Source organism: Muntiacus reevesi, chromosome 3, assembly GCF_963930625.1.
Source record: "Muntiacus reevesi chromosome 3, mMunRee1.1, whole genome shotgun sequence".
NCBI classification, from domain to species: domain Eukaryota; kingdom Metazoa; phylum Chordata; class Mammalia; order Artiodactyla; family Cervidae; genus Muntiacus; species Muntiacus reevesi.
In genome coordinates, this window is record NC_089251.1 from 15,578,125 (window position 1) to 15,591,706 (window position 13,582).

General features: G+C 42.8%; 1 long non-coding RNA gene across 1 annotated transcript; it reads left to right on the top strand.

Annotated features, from left to right (window-relative positions):
- Positions 1-5,921: 5,921 nt before the first annotated feature.
- Positions 5,922-13,275, top strand: LOC136162716 (uncharacterized). The gene is made up of 3 exons (XR_010662166.1): positions 5,922-7,349; positions 8,019-8,364; positions 12,250-13,275. It is a non-coding gene; the product is annotated as an uncharacterized lncRNA (long non-coding RNA).
- Positions 13,276-13,582: the final 307 nt, after the last annotated feature.

Here is a 13,582-nt window from a genome sequence, read left to right on the forward strand (position 1 = left end):
TTGCAGCTGATAAACCATGCAAATAAATACTGCTCTGCTCTTCATTAGAATGTCCCTCTTGATTTAGGATAAATGGATTATTTTTTTCATGAATCAGTATTTACTGTGAGGTTTGAGAAATGACGGATTTTCCAACTGCTGCATTCTTTTCACATTTACTAACTTGCCTTAGAAGTTCTACTAGAAATAAGAGCCCCCTCTGAGCCCCCAGTTTCTTATGTATTATTGGTATGAACTCTGGACTCACAGTTGTTACAGTTTAATTATCTTGATATCCCCCAACCTGACTGCAGAGTATCCGTGACTTATCCTTGTCTTGGTTTTGAGCACTTTACTACTTTCTGGTAAAAAACAATGTTCCAGGCTCAAAATGTACCTACTCCACCCTCACCCTGGAATCACCATGACATGAAAAATTTTTTAAAATGTCAGCTCCATTGTTTATCCTGGAACACTGCTAGCAAAGCAGCCCGCATTATGTGAGACCAAAACTCTTTAGACAAGAGTAAAGTAAGTCTCTTCAGTCGTGTCTGACTCTTTGCAACCCTTTGGATCTGTAACTTGCCGGGCTTCTCTGTCCATGGGATTCTCAGGCAAGAATACTGGAGTGGGCTGCCATACCCTTCACTAGGGGATCTTCCCAAACCAGGGATCAAACCTGGGTGTCCCACATTTTGAGCAGATTCCTTACCATCTGAGCCACCTGGGGATCCCTTTAGACATAAGTGCATGTTTGTAGGGTTTGTTTCATTTCTAGCTTTAGGAAAATTCAGTTATCTAACCTTTCTCTGACTAGTCCCTATACCTGAAACATAGCTTAAAAAAAAATCCATTAAGAACAAGATCAAGTGCTTTAAATTTCCAAAGTTCCTGTCTGTGGCTTGGTGTAAAATTTAAGGAAATAAGAAAAAAGACTCTATCCCCCACATGTGAAGGATACGATAATTAATCAGAAACAGTTCCTTGAAGGTTAATTCAGACAAACACTTAAACTCTGCAAGTCTGAGGGTGGCAGATGTGGGCCAGGCAGAGGACCTCCCAGGACAGGAGAGAGCATCCTTAGTGAGCAGCCTCAGGCATGTGTGACTGGTTCTTGCACTTACCTGCGTGTAGAATTCAAAGCCATCTGGAAAACAACAAGAGCTTAGGTGCCTGATCTTCATTACCTGAGGCTCCTCTCTTGGTAAAACCAACAGATGTTTCTCGTGGATTTCCGGCAAAGGAAAGGGGAATGCCACATGCCATTGGGCTGCAGCTTGACTCATGGTTTCACCAGGAGAGGAGGTGATGGGGTGTGAGGCATCAGGGATTGAATGCTGAATTTCAGGTCCCCAAAGTGCCCAGAGCAGGATTCTAGCACAGGCCAGTCACTGAATTCAGTTAAGCTTTCTCTACATAAAATATTGTACTTGCTTTTTAATTATTTTAACCCATCCTTTAGATATGTTAAGAATATGTATGTTTTAGCCAAATACATGTTGGTTGTTAAAATAAAAGCAGAGTTATTTCCCAGACAATATATAGATAGACGAAAATTGTCATAAACAATTAGAAAATTTTAAAAGGTCAATATAAAATAAAAATTGAAAAAGCAAAAAAAAAAAAAAACCAAAAAAGGATTCTACCTTGAAATCTTAAGCAAATTCTATTTTGTCAATGATATTCGATGTTTTCTTTCTGCAATTGTGTCAATCAACTTGTAAGGGACTTTTAATTTCCATTGTAAAGTAGTAACATACACTATTTTTGTTCACAGGTAGTCAATTATACCAGTAATATTTATTTTAAATCCATATTTTCAGTAGAAGTCTGAAAAAAAGAAAATTTTAATATATATATATATATTTTTCAGAGCACCACTTTATGTCTAAAGGTGAAATATCTGCTGCTTTCTTTTGGCAAGTTCTCACATGCCCACCTACGCGCCTGTGGGTTTATCTAAATCACAGGACTCTCTGCTATTGCCCAGTGAAAATCAAAGGCAGTTCCCCACAGCCTGCTGGAGCTGCTGAACAAAAGTCTACATGTGGTGATGTGGGCAGAATTCTGCTCTACTCCACACAGGGTGAGGACGTCCACTGGAAGCTGTGACGTGAATTTACTGCTGGCTCTCATCCCACAAGGGCAATAATACAATACAGAGGCTCTCCAATAGGCTTGATTTTTTTGTCCTGGGTTTTTTTTTTTTTTTTTTTTTGCTTTTAAGGAATAGTTTAATTGAGAAATAATTCACATACATTTTACCCATTTAAACTATAAAATTAGTTCATTTTAGCATGTATAAATTAACTATATACATTTATGTTAAATATATACATATATCCATAGTTGTGCAATCATTACCACTGTCTAATTTCAAACAATTTCATCTCAAAGTGAGACCCAGTACTCGTGAACTGTCATTCCCCTTATAACTGAGTTGTGATAATTCCTTATATATTTCATACCCAAGTTCTTTATCAGACACATTATTTACGAGTATTTTCAGTCAATGATCTGTGACTGGTCTTTTCATTTTCATCACAGTGTCTTTCAAAGAGCAGCTCTTAATTTTAACAAAGTTCAATTTGTCCATTTTTTTTTTTTCTTTTATAGATTGAACTTTTGCTGGTATTGCTAAGAAATTTTTGCTTAGTCTCAAGATCTTTGCCTGGGTATTTTTAATGCACTTGTGTAACCAGGCACTAATTATAACCTATCTCACCAAGGTCAGAAAATGCCCAGACTTGGCTTTCAACTCTAGCTTTTTTCTCAGGCAAAATGGACTCCGCAGGCCTGCTCAGACATTTCTTCTGTCTTCCCTCCCAGAGATGATCCCAGAACAAAGTATTAAACCCACTCAGTGGTTTCCTTTCTCTGTCTCCTCCCTGTTTCATTAATATTTCATCTCTAAGCCCGAGTTGCCAGGAACCATGGTCAAGGAACAGTGTGGTTTTGATGAAACCAGACCCTCAGCGTCTGACTTACTTGAAAGGCCAGCCTTGGTGGAAGCCGCCAGGCTGGGGAAGGAGGGCTGACACTCTGAGATCAGGATGTCCCCCACCCTCAGCCCCCACCCCACCCCCGCCCGTGTGAATCCATCTGCCTGTAGCTCCTGGTTTTGTGAGCTTTTGTTCTTGTCCATTTTTTAAAGCAACTGATTTTTTTGGTGGCGGGGGGCGGGTGGTGTTGTTGTTGTTTGTTTAACGCATGCATGGTGGACTTGGGCACACTGGTTAATGAACAAGAAGCTAATTTTTGATTCTCCCGCCCCCTCTATCCCCTTGTTTCCACCTGCTTGGATCCGCCCGGCCCCATGGAATAGGACCGCACTTTACACCTCCCCCCTGCCTGGCAGGCGGCAATTAGGTCGTGTTTGAAGACTGAAGAAGGTGAGCATCTTGCAAATAACGTGAGAAAAGGCTTTGCAGCAACTGGCCCTCCAAAGCGGAGGCGCGGGGGTCCGAGATGCTGGATCTTCCGGGCTCACTGCACGGAGACTGCGGAAATGTTCGCGTTATTTGCGAAGGTACGCGTCCCCGCGCCACCCGGGCTCGGCCTGTCCCGGCATCCGTCGGAGAACGCGCGTCTGTCTGAATTCTGCGTGGGTAAGCTCCTGCTCACGGGGTCCTCGAGCCGAAGGGAAGCCTGGATGTGTGCCTCCGTTGGGGAGGGGGAGGGATGGGGGCGGGGGTTGCCGAGAGGGTGGTACCCGGGTGGTACCCTGGGGGTTCCCAAGAGAGTAGCGACCAACATGAGCATCAATATGGAAGCAAAGATGCCCTGGGAGCCTGACCAGACCGAAGTCTTGATTTTTCTTCTCTCTCCATCCTCTCTCTGTTTCTCCACCCCCAGCTCTGTCCTCCTCTCAGAAAACCCTCCCCCCGGGGAATTGCGTCTACTTGGGGAGAGAGAAGACGGCAGGCTGTTGGTCTCCTTTCTACACGTAGCGGGGGCGCTTGCCAGCTTTATTAAGGAAGCTTTAGATTCTCGTTCTGGTGGGTGAGAGGGAGGGGGAGTCGGACAGGAAACAGCTGTCGCAGCGGTCAGTCCATGACGGATGGCCCCCGCGCCCCCCCGCCCCCCACACGTGGATTACCTGCTGACCTTCTTCTGGAGACAGAGGGAGGTTACAGTCCAGTGGCGGGTGGGGAGGCAGCAACTGATGTGTGTAATAATATGAGTTCAAAAAAAAATCCCTGTGGATGAGGAAACTGCAGATAATGGGTGACCACAGTTATTTAATAACTTCTGTCTTCACACTGCCTTACCTTGATCAGGACACCATCCCATCAAGCCTGGTAAGTAGCTCTAGTGACATGTGGTTGTTACATGTTATATGCATTTGGGGATGTTTTCATAGATATCTAGATGCCAGAACTGCAGTCACCCATTATCTGCCGTTTCCTCATCCACAGGAATTTTTTTGAACTCATATTATTACACACATTTGTTGCTGCCTCCCTCCACACTGGGTTGTAAACCCCTTTCTGTGAAAGGGTAATTCCATAAGGCAAAATGGATCTGTCTCTCAACTGAAATGGGTAAATAAGAAGCATCAACACAGTAAATTGGGCGTCCCCTCTTGTAAGACCCCAAACGTCTTGCATATTAGGTAACAAAGTGGCTTTTATCAATTTCCGAATGGTCCTGGTGAATATCAGATTGTACAATATAAGCTTTACTCATATGTCAAAAAGGAAAGGGAAGTAGAATATGGACTCATACACTTCACATTCAGCTGTGGAAAACACACACACACACACTAGGATGGACAGGGAAGCCTGGCATGCTCCAGTCCATGGATCACAAAGAGTCATACATGACTGAGTGACTGAACAGCAACAAAGGATGGATAATGAAGCAAATGAATGAAAAGGAGAAAAGAAGGATTTCTTTACTAGGAGAAAACAGCTGTTGTAAGAGCACCTACGAAACTAATGCTTCTTTCTGTTGATCAGGAACTATCATGAGTTTGAGCAAACTCTGGAAGACAGTGAAGGTCATGGAAGCCGCAGTGCTGCAGTCCATGAGGTCACAAAGAGTCAGACACGACTGAATAACAACACCATGCTGTGAAACGGAGGAAGGTAAAGTGTGTGCAGGTGTAGATGTGCACACACGGCTGCAGGGCCTTGATTCACCAGGACATTGACAACACGCTCTCCTTTTGCGCACAAGCTGAAAAAATAGTGTTAAAGGAAGAGTCATTTGGATGTGTGTCTGATGATAAAACCTTCCTCTCGATAGTTTGATGAATGAGTTCCTTTCCAACAGATGATAAGGAGATCTAGACCTGTGGCAAGGATCCTACCTAATCCTTGTTTGTCCAGCTCAAAACTCTTATTAGTATAAAGTTGACCCTGTGTGTTTCAGATTTTTTTTTTTAATAAGGGGAAAATGAACATGCATGTTCTGATGTCCTGAAAGCTTATCATGGTCACATGATAAACCTTATATCCTCTCAAAGTTGGTGTTTCTTGCTTTCCCTGACTGCCTGGGTTGGGTGTCAGCTCTGGTGCTTATTCTTGCTGATGTACTGACCTTGGGGTCACCGGGAGCCCCGCTCCGTCTGCTCCTCTTGCCTGAGCACTGTTCTCTTTACCCTTCATCAAATATTTAGTGGGCTCTCCTAAGCTCTCTTACAGAGAAGAGAGAAGACCAATTGTTAGGATTTGAAGCTTGTATCACGGTGTAGTTCCAGCCTCACAAACAAGGCTCCTGCAGGAAGGCTGTTCAGCCGCATTTAAGGTTCCAGTGAGACCCCCAGGGTCCTAAGAAGACCTGGACTGGGGACGGCTCTTCTGCCCCGCACAGCACCCCCATTTCTCCAGTTGCCTCCACCCATCCTGTGCTCCGGGACCACTCGCCCCAGCCCCTGCTCTCTGCCTCCTGTCTGCTGAGGTCTGGCCCCCACACTTAGCTCTGCATCTTCCTCCTGCTTGCTCTTCCCAGCCCCTCCTCTCCAGGACTCTTCAGTTGCCTCTTGAGTCATGGAGGTCATGCCCTTGCAGGATGGGACTGACCTTCAGCTAGTGGGCTTTGGATGTGGGCAGGAACGAGAATATTCTCCCCGTGTTCTTTGTAAACCAGGGACAGTGGTTCTGCTGTCATTTGAGAAAGTGAACATTTAGCATCTAGGCCAATTTTTATATGCTATTTTTTTTTCTTTCACCGTGCCGTATGGCATGTGGGATCTTAGTTCCCTGACCGGGGATTAAACTGGTGCCCTCTGCAGCGAAATCTTGGAGTCTTAACCACTGGACTGCCAGGGAAGTTCGAAATACGTATTGATTTTTGACAGTTCCAGCACATCCAGATTTACACACACGCACACAATTTTACAGACAAATCCATCTGTCCAGGTTATAAGAGGCAAAATTGTGTAGTAGCTAAACTTGAGTCAGAATGTCAGTATTTGAATCCCTTCTCTTATCTCCTCACCAGTTGTATATTCTTGAGCAGGTTATTTAACATTTCCCTGCCTCAATTTAAGCATCTGTAAAATGAGGATGACAATGGTATTATTCTCTTGCCTTTGTTACTGAATTTGCATCAATTTATTTCATATGATGCACTTAGGACAGTATCACGTTTTAGGTTTACAATTCCATCCTCAACATATCCATGAAAAGAGAGTAAACTTAGTAATTAACAGGGCTACAGACACTTTGCTGCCCTTAGTTGAGTGTTGACTGTATTTCAGGAGCTGTGTTGAGCACTTGCTGTCAATTGAATTACACAAGTTTACTGATGCCTCTGTAATTAGGAAAATTAGGCAGCTCTAATGAACAATTTTCTCATCCACAAAATGGGCACAAAATATCTTTTTTGAATTGTGATAACATTTTAAGTGAGGTTAGGTGAAGGATTGGCCAAAGTATTTACTACATGGTGACTGCAGTTACTGTTGTGATGGTTGTTAGTATTATCCTTGTTATTATTAATCACAGCAACTTGTTTTCTTAAAGAGTGAAAACAGATTGTGCTCATCCACAGACCCCACTCGCCAGCAGAAGTATAACATGATGCATATGTGCTCTTCTCAGGCCCTCAAGATCTGGGGGAACATTTATTTCTTTCCTCCTTCTAAAAGCACGTTTAGTCAGCGTATGGGTGAAACAGGGCTTCCCAGGTGGCTCAGTGGGTAAAGAATCTGCCTGAAATTCAGGAGACATGGGTTCAATCCCTGGGTCAAGAAGATCCCCTGGCGGAGGAAATGACAACCCACTCCAGTATTCTTACCTGGAGAATCCTATGGACAGAGGAGTCTGACCGGCTACAGACCATGGGGTCGCAAAGAATCGGACATGATGACGTGGCTGAACACACGCACACACCCCATAAGTGAAACAAGAGCAGGAGCAAAGGTAAAAGAATTCAGTCTTTGTTTTAAAATAGCACCATTATTTTGATACGGGATGGGATGTTTTAATTTTTCCAAACCTGGGTAGTCTTATGTATTTTGCTTGCATAATTGAAGAAATTAAGTTTAAGTACTGTTCATTCTCATTAACAATAGGAAGATTTAAAAAAAAAAAAAAAAAGGTAAGAAAAGCATCAAATAACGTCCTGCAAACCTCAGTGGTCCTGGACGGTTAAAATTGCTTTTCCACCAATGCAGCTGTGATACAGAGAGTGTTCCTGGGCTCCGGGAAGCTTTGTCTATAAACGACTCCATTTGGAGAGTGGCCCCTTGTTCTTTGGTGGTTGTTGTTGTTGTTACTTATTTATTTATTTCTTCCAGGAACAATATAAGGGTCTCCAATTAGTTGCAGGTGCAAATATTATGCATGCAATTAATTGTCTTCAAATGGTTAATTATGGGCAGAATTGGCTAATTCGGGGTGCAATTAACTGCTTGCCACTTCTTCGGAGAATGCCCGTAGACAATTGTGTCTGCAATTAATTTACAAGAGCCATTCCAGTGAAAACCTTGAGCTATAAATCCAAGAATAGAGTGGGAGGATATTTTTTTCGAAGCAGGATTTCACTCTGGGTTAATTGCATTGACTCTTTCCTTTGCCTTTTCTATGCAGGTTGACTGTAAATGGAGTTTTCTATGAGCTTCAGACATGATTGGAGCAGGCCTGCTGCCTTGGAGAATGCTGAAAAGGAGGAGAGAATCAGGGAACCTTCATGGAAGCCGAAGGACCCTCGAGCAGCCAGGGTCCAAATGGCCTTTCAGGAAGCCCTGTTGTCCATGTGGTGGTGGTTTAGTTGCTCAGTCATGTCCATCCGACTCTTTCGTGACCCCGTACACTATAACCTGCCAGACTTCTGTCCATAGGATTTCTCAGGCAAGAATAGTGGAGTGGGATGCCATGCCCTCCTCCAGGGGATCTTCTTGATGCAGGGATTGAACCTGGTCTCCTGCATTGACAGGTGGGTTCTTTACTGCTGAACTGCCAGGGAAGGCCCTGTTGTCCATCAGTTCAGTTCAGTTCAGTAGCTCAGTCATGCCCGACTCTTTGCGACCCCATGGGATGCAGCATGCCAGGCTTCCCTGTCCATCACCAACACCAGGAGCTTGCTCAAACTCATGTCCATCAAGTCTGTGATGCCATCCAGCCATCTCATCCTCTGTCATCCCCTTTTCCTCTTGCCTTCAATCTTTCCTAGCATCAGGGTCTTTTCCAGTGATTCAGCTCTTCACATCAGGTGGCCAAAGTATTGGAGCTTCAGCTTCAGTATCAGTCCTTCCAATGAGTATTCAGGACTAATTTGCTTTAGGATGGACTGGTTGGATCTCCTTGCAGGCCAAGGGACTCTCAAGAGTCTTCTCCAACACCATAGTTCAAAAAATTCTTCAGTGCTCAGCCTTCTTTATGGTCCAACTCTCACATCCATATATGACTGCTGAAAAAACCAAAGCTTTGACTAGATGGACCTTTATCAGTAAAGTAATGTCTCTGGTTTTTAATATGCTGTCTAGGTTGGTCATAACTTTTCTTCCAAGGAACAAGTGTCCTTTGATTTCATGGCTGCAGTCTCCATCAGCAATGATTTTGGAGCCCCCCAGAATAAAGTCTCTCACTGTTTCCATTGTTTCCCCATCTATTTGCCTTGAAGTGATGGGACTGGTTGCCATGATTTTAGTTTCCTGAATGTTGAGCTTTAAGCCAACTTTTTCACTCTCCTCTTTCACTTTCATCAAGAGGCTCTTTAGTTCTTCACTTTCTGCCATAATGGTGGTGTTATCTGCATATCTGAGGTTATTGGTATTTTCCTGAAATTCCAGCTTGTGCTTCCTCCACCCAGCATTTTGCATGATGTACTCTGCATATAAGTTAAATAATCAGGGTGATAATATACAGGCTTGACGTACTCCTTTCCCGATTTAGAACCAGTCTGTGGTTCCATGTCTGGTTCTAACTGTTGCTTCTTGACCTGCATACAGGTATCTCACGGGGCAGGTAAGGTGATCTGGTATTCCCATCTCTTTAACAATTTTCCGCAGTTTGCTGTGATCCACACAGTCAAAGCCTTTGGTGTAGTCGATAAAGCAGAAGTAGATATTTTTCTGGAACTCTCTTGCATTTTTGATGATCCAAGGGATGTTGGTAACTTGATTCCTGGGTTCCTCTGACTTTTCTAAATCCAGCTTGAACATCTGGAAGTTCTTGGTTCACATGCTGTTGAAGCCTTACTTGGAGAATTTTGAGCCTTACTTTGCAAGCATGTGAGGTGTGTGCAGTTGTGCCTGTTGTCCATGGTTCCTGCTTATTTGTTTTATCTGCACGTTCATTCATCTCTGTACCTTTTCTGGAACTGTATTCAGTGCATTTGCAGAAATGGGCATCCTCATGTCTTCCCCATCATGTTCAGTGTCTCCACTCAACCGATTTTTTTTTTTTAATTTTATTTTATTAGTTGGAGGCCAATTACTTCACAACATTTCAGTGGGTTTTGTCATACATTGACACGAATCAGCCATAGAGTTACACGTATTCTCCATCCCGATCCCCCCTCCCACCTCCCTCTCCACCCGACTCCTCTGGGTCCTCCCAGTGCACCAGGCCCAAGCACTCGTCTCATGCATCTCACCTGGGCTAGTGATCTGTTTCACCATAGAAAATATACATGCTGTTCTTTTGAAACATCCCACCCTCACCTTCTCCCGCAGAGTTCAAAAGTCTGTTCTGTACTTCTGTGTCTCTTTTTCTGTTTTGCATATAGGGTTATCATTACCATCTTTCTAAATTCCATATATATGTGTTAGTATGCTGTAATGTTCTTTATCTTTCTGGTTTACTTCACTCTGTATAATGGGCTCCAGTTTCGTCCATCTCATTAGAACTGATTCAAATGAATTCTTTTTAACGGCTGAGTAATATTCCATGGTGTATATGTACCACAGCTTCCTTATCCATTCATCTGCTGATGGGCATCTAGGCTGCTTCCATGTCCTGGCTGTTATAAACAGTGCTGCGATGAACATTGGGGTGCACGTGTCTCTTTCAGATCTGGTTTCCTTGGTGTGTATGCCCAAAAGTGGTATTGCTGGGTCATATGGCAGTTCTATTTCCAGTTTTTTAAGAAATCTCCACACTGTTTTCCATAATGGCTGTACTAGTTTGCATTCCCACCAACAGTGTAAGAAGGTTCCCTTTTCTCCACACCCTCTCCAGCATTTATTGTTTGTAGACTTTTGGATAGCAGCCATCCTGACTGGCGTGTAATGGTTCCTCATTGTGGTTTTGATTTGCATTTCTCTGATAATGAGTGATGTGGAGCATCTTTTCATGTGTTTGTTAGCCATCTGTATGTCTTCTTTGGAGAAATGTCTGTTTAGTTCTTTGGCCCATTTTTTGATTGGGTCATTTATTTTTCTGGAATTGAACTTCAGGAGTTGCTTGTATATTTTTGAGATTAATCCTTTGTCTGTTTCTTCATTTGCTATTATTTTCTCCCAACCTGATGGCTGTCTTTTCACCTTACTTATAGTTTCCTTTGTAGTGCAGAAGATTTTAAGTTTCATTAGGTCCCATTTGTTTAGTTTTGCTTTTATTTCCAATATTCTGGGAGGTGGGTCATAGAGGACCCTGCTGAGATTTATGTCGGAGAGTGTTTTGCCTATGTTCTCCTCTAGGAGTTTTATAGTTTCTGGTCTTACATTTAGATCTTTAATCCATTTTGAGTTTATTTTTGTGTATGGTGTTAGAAAGTGTTCTAGTTTCATTCTTTTACAGGTGGTTGACCAGTTTTCCCAGCACCACTTGTTAAAGAGGTTGTCTTTTTTCCATTGTATATCCTTGCCTCCTTTGTCAAAGATAAGGTGTCCATAGGTTCGTGGATTTATCTCTGGGCTTTCTATTCTGTTCCATTGATCTATATTTCTGTCTTTGTGCCAGTACCATACTGTCTTGATGACTGTGGCTTTGTAGTAGAGTCTGAAGTCAGGCAGGTTGATTCCTCCAGTTCCATTCTTCTTTCTCAAGATTACTTTGGCTATTCGTGGTTTTCTGTATTTCCATACAAATTGTGAAATTATTTGTTCTAGTTCTGTGAAAAATACCGTTGGTAGCTTGATAGGGATTGCATTGAATCTATAGATTGCTTTGAGTAGAATAGCCATTTTGACAATATTGATTCTTCCAATCCATGAACACAGTATGTTTCTCCATCTGTTTGTGTCCTCTTTGATTTCTTTCATCAGTGTTTTATAGTTTTCTATGTACAAGTCTTTTGTTTCTTTAGGTAGATATACTCCTAAGTATTTTATTCTTTTTGTTGCAATGGTGAATGGTATTGTTTCCTTAGTTTCTCTTTCTGTTTTTTCATTGTTAGTATATAGGAATACAAGGGATTTCTGTGTGTTAATTTTATATTCTGCAACTTTACTATATTCATTGATTAGCTCTAGTAATTTTCTGGAAGAGTCTTTAGGGTTTTCTATATAGAGGATCATGTCATCTGCAAACAGCGAGAGTTTCACTTCTTCTTTTCCTATCTGGATTCCTTTTACTTCTTTTTCTGCTCTGATTGCTGTGGCCAAAAGTTCCAAGACTATGTTGAATAGTAGTCACTCAACCGATTTTTACAGCTACTTTTAAATTTACTTATCAACAGAGATCAACACTTAAACAGATTCTTTCCACAATCATTTAATTACAGTTTTAAAATTTGTTATGTTCTTTCTACGGACCAACCACTGAGCTAAGTACTATGATTACGTTATATTTAATCCTTACAATAATCTCATGTACTAGGCCTTTTTTTTTATCCCCATTTTGCTTATAAAATTAAAAGAGTTTTGGTGACTTGCAGGTAAATGTTGGAGCTGAGATTAAACCACGGCTGCATGAATCCAAGCCCTAGATCTTGGTGACTCTGCGATGTTGGGCACGCATTTCAGACCTGAAAGGGCACTTCCGTGCTACTCTCTCTAACTTCTTCTTGGACAGACAGAGCAACCGAAGACACACAGCTGGGGACAAAGCCAAGCTTAGAAGCCAGTTTTCCAGCCCCCCAGACTAACGTTCTAACTACAACGAGTTGCCAAATGCAAATTCCATGCAGATAGCTTGGTCCGCTATCTGTTCCTTCTTCATAAGGGATCATTCTCCTGTGGAGTCTGAATTGTCCGTGTGTCTACGTTGACCACTGATGGGGAATGCCATTCCACTGAAAGTGCCTCTCAGGACTGTCCTGGGACCGCAAGCAGCGAAGGGCTCAGGTTGCAGCCACTCTCCAGGCTGGAACAAATGCACTACTCGGCTGTTCCTCACATCTTGTTTCTTTAGCACTGGGATAGGGTGGGTAATCAAAGGTGACAAGCTTCCTCCACTCCTCTGGTGCCTCTCGCTATGCAGGCTGGCCATATGCACGTAAATCTGCAGAGGCAGCTGCTGTGAGTCTCAGATGCAGAGACTCTGAGCCACGTGGGGCTTTGTAACATTGCTGCAAGGAAGGAAGGAACGCCATCAGTCGTCACATTATTGGAAGGAAGGAATGTGTGTGCAGCTAGCAGAGAAAGAAGACACAAAGTTCTGCCAACATGAGATTAAATCACCTTGGGTTTGTGTAACTGATTTGGGTTGCATCTCTTTTAAGGATGCTTTTCTGGTACTCAGATACGGGAATGGCAGAGCAAGCCCATCCCATGGAGGCTGGCCCACTTGCAATTTTTTGTTCCCTGCCATTGGTGGAGTCTCTGAGAAGCTAAAGGGGTTCAAGTACAAGCGGCAATAACCTAAATGTTGTGTGATGAAGGAGGTCAGCACAAAAAGGATGGATGCCCTTCTTTTTGCTTCTGGTGAATTGTAAACTACTTTTTGGAGTAAAAGTCAACAAAGGGGGTGAAAGAAATCTATCCAGATATGTGCATCTGCCATGTGTCAGGGTCTTCATACACCTTGTCTTTAAACCTATCCATCTGCCTTGCATGAGAGATGTTTGTTACCATTTTAATAAAGAGTAGATAAGTCTGGGAGAGATGAGCCAGCTTGCCAAAGCTTGCACACCCCGTCAAGCCCAGAGAGCCCAAAAGGAGGTGTCATGGGGTTGATGATAATGATAGTTAAGATCTGTTGTTTCCTTGTGTCTTGTTTTCCAAAACTTCCTGTAAGATGACTTTGAGTAAGGTTGGGTTCTCACCATT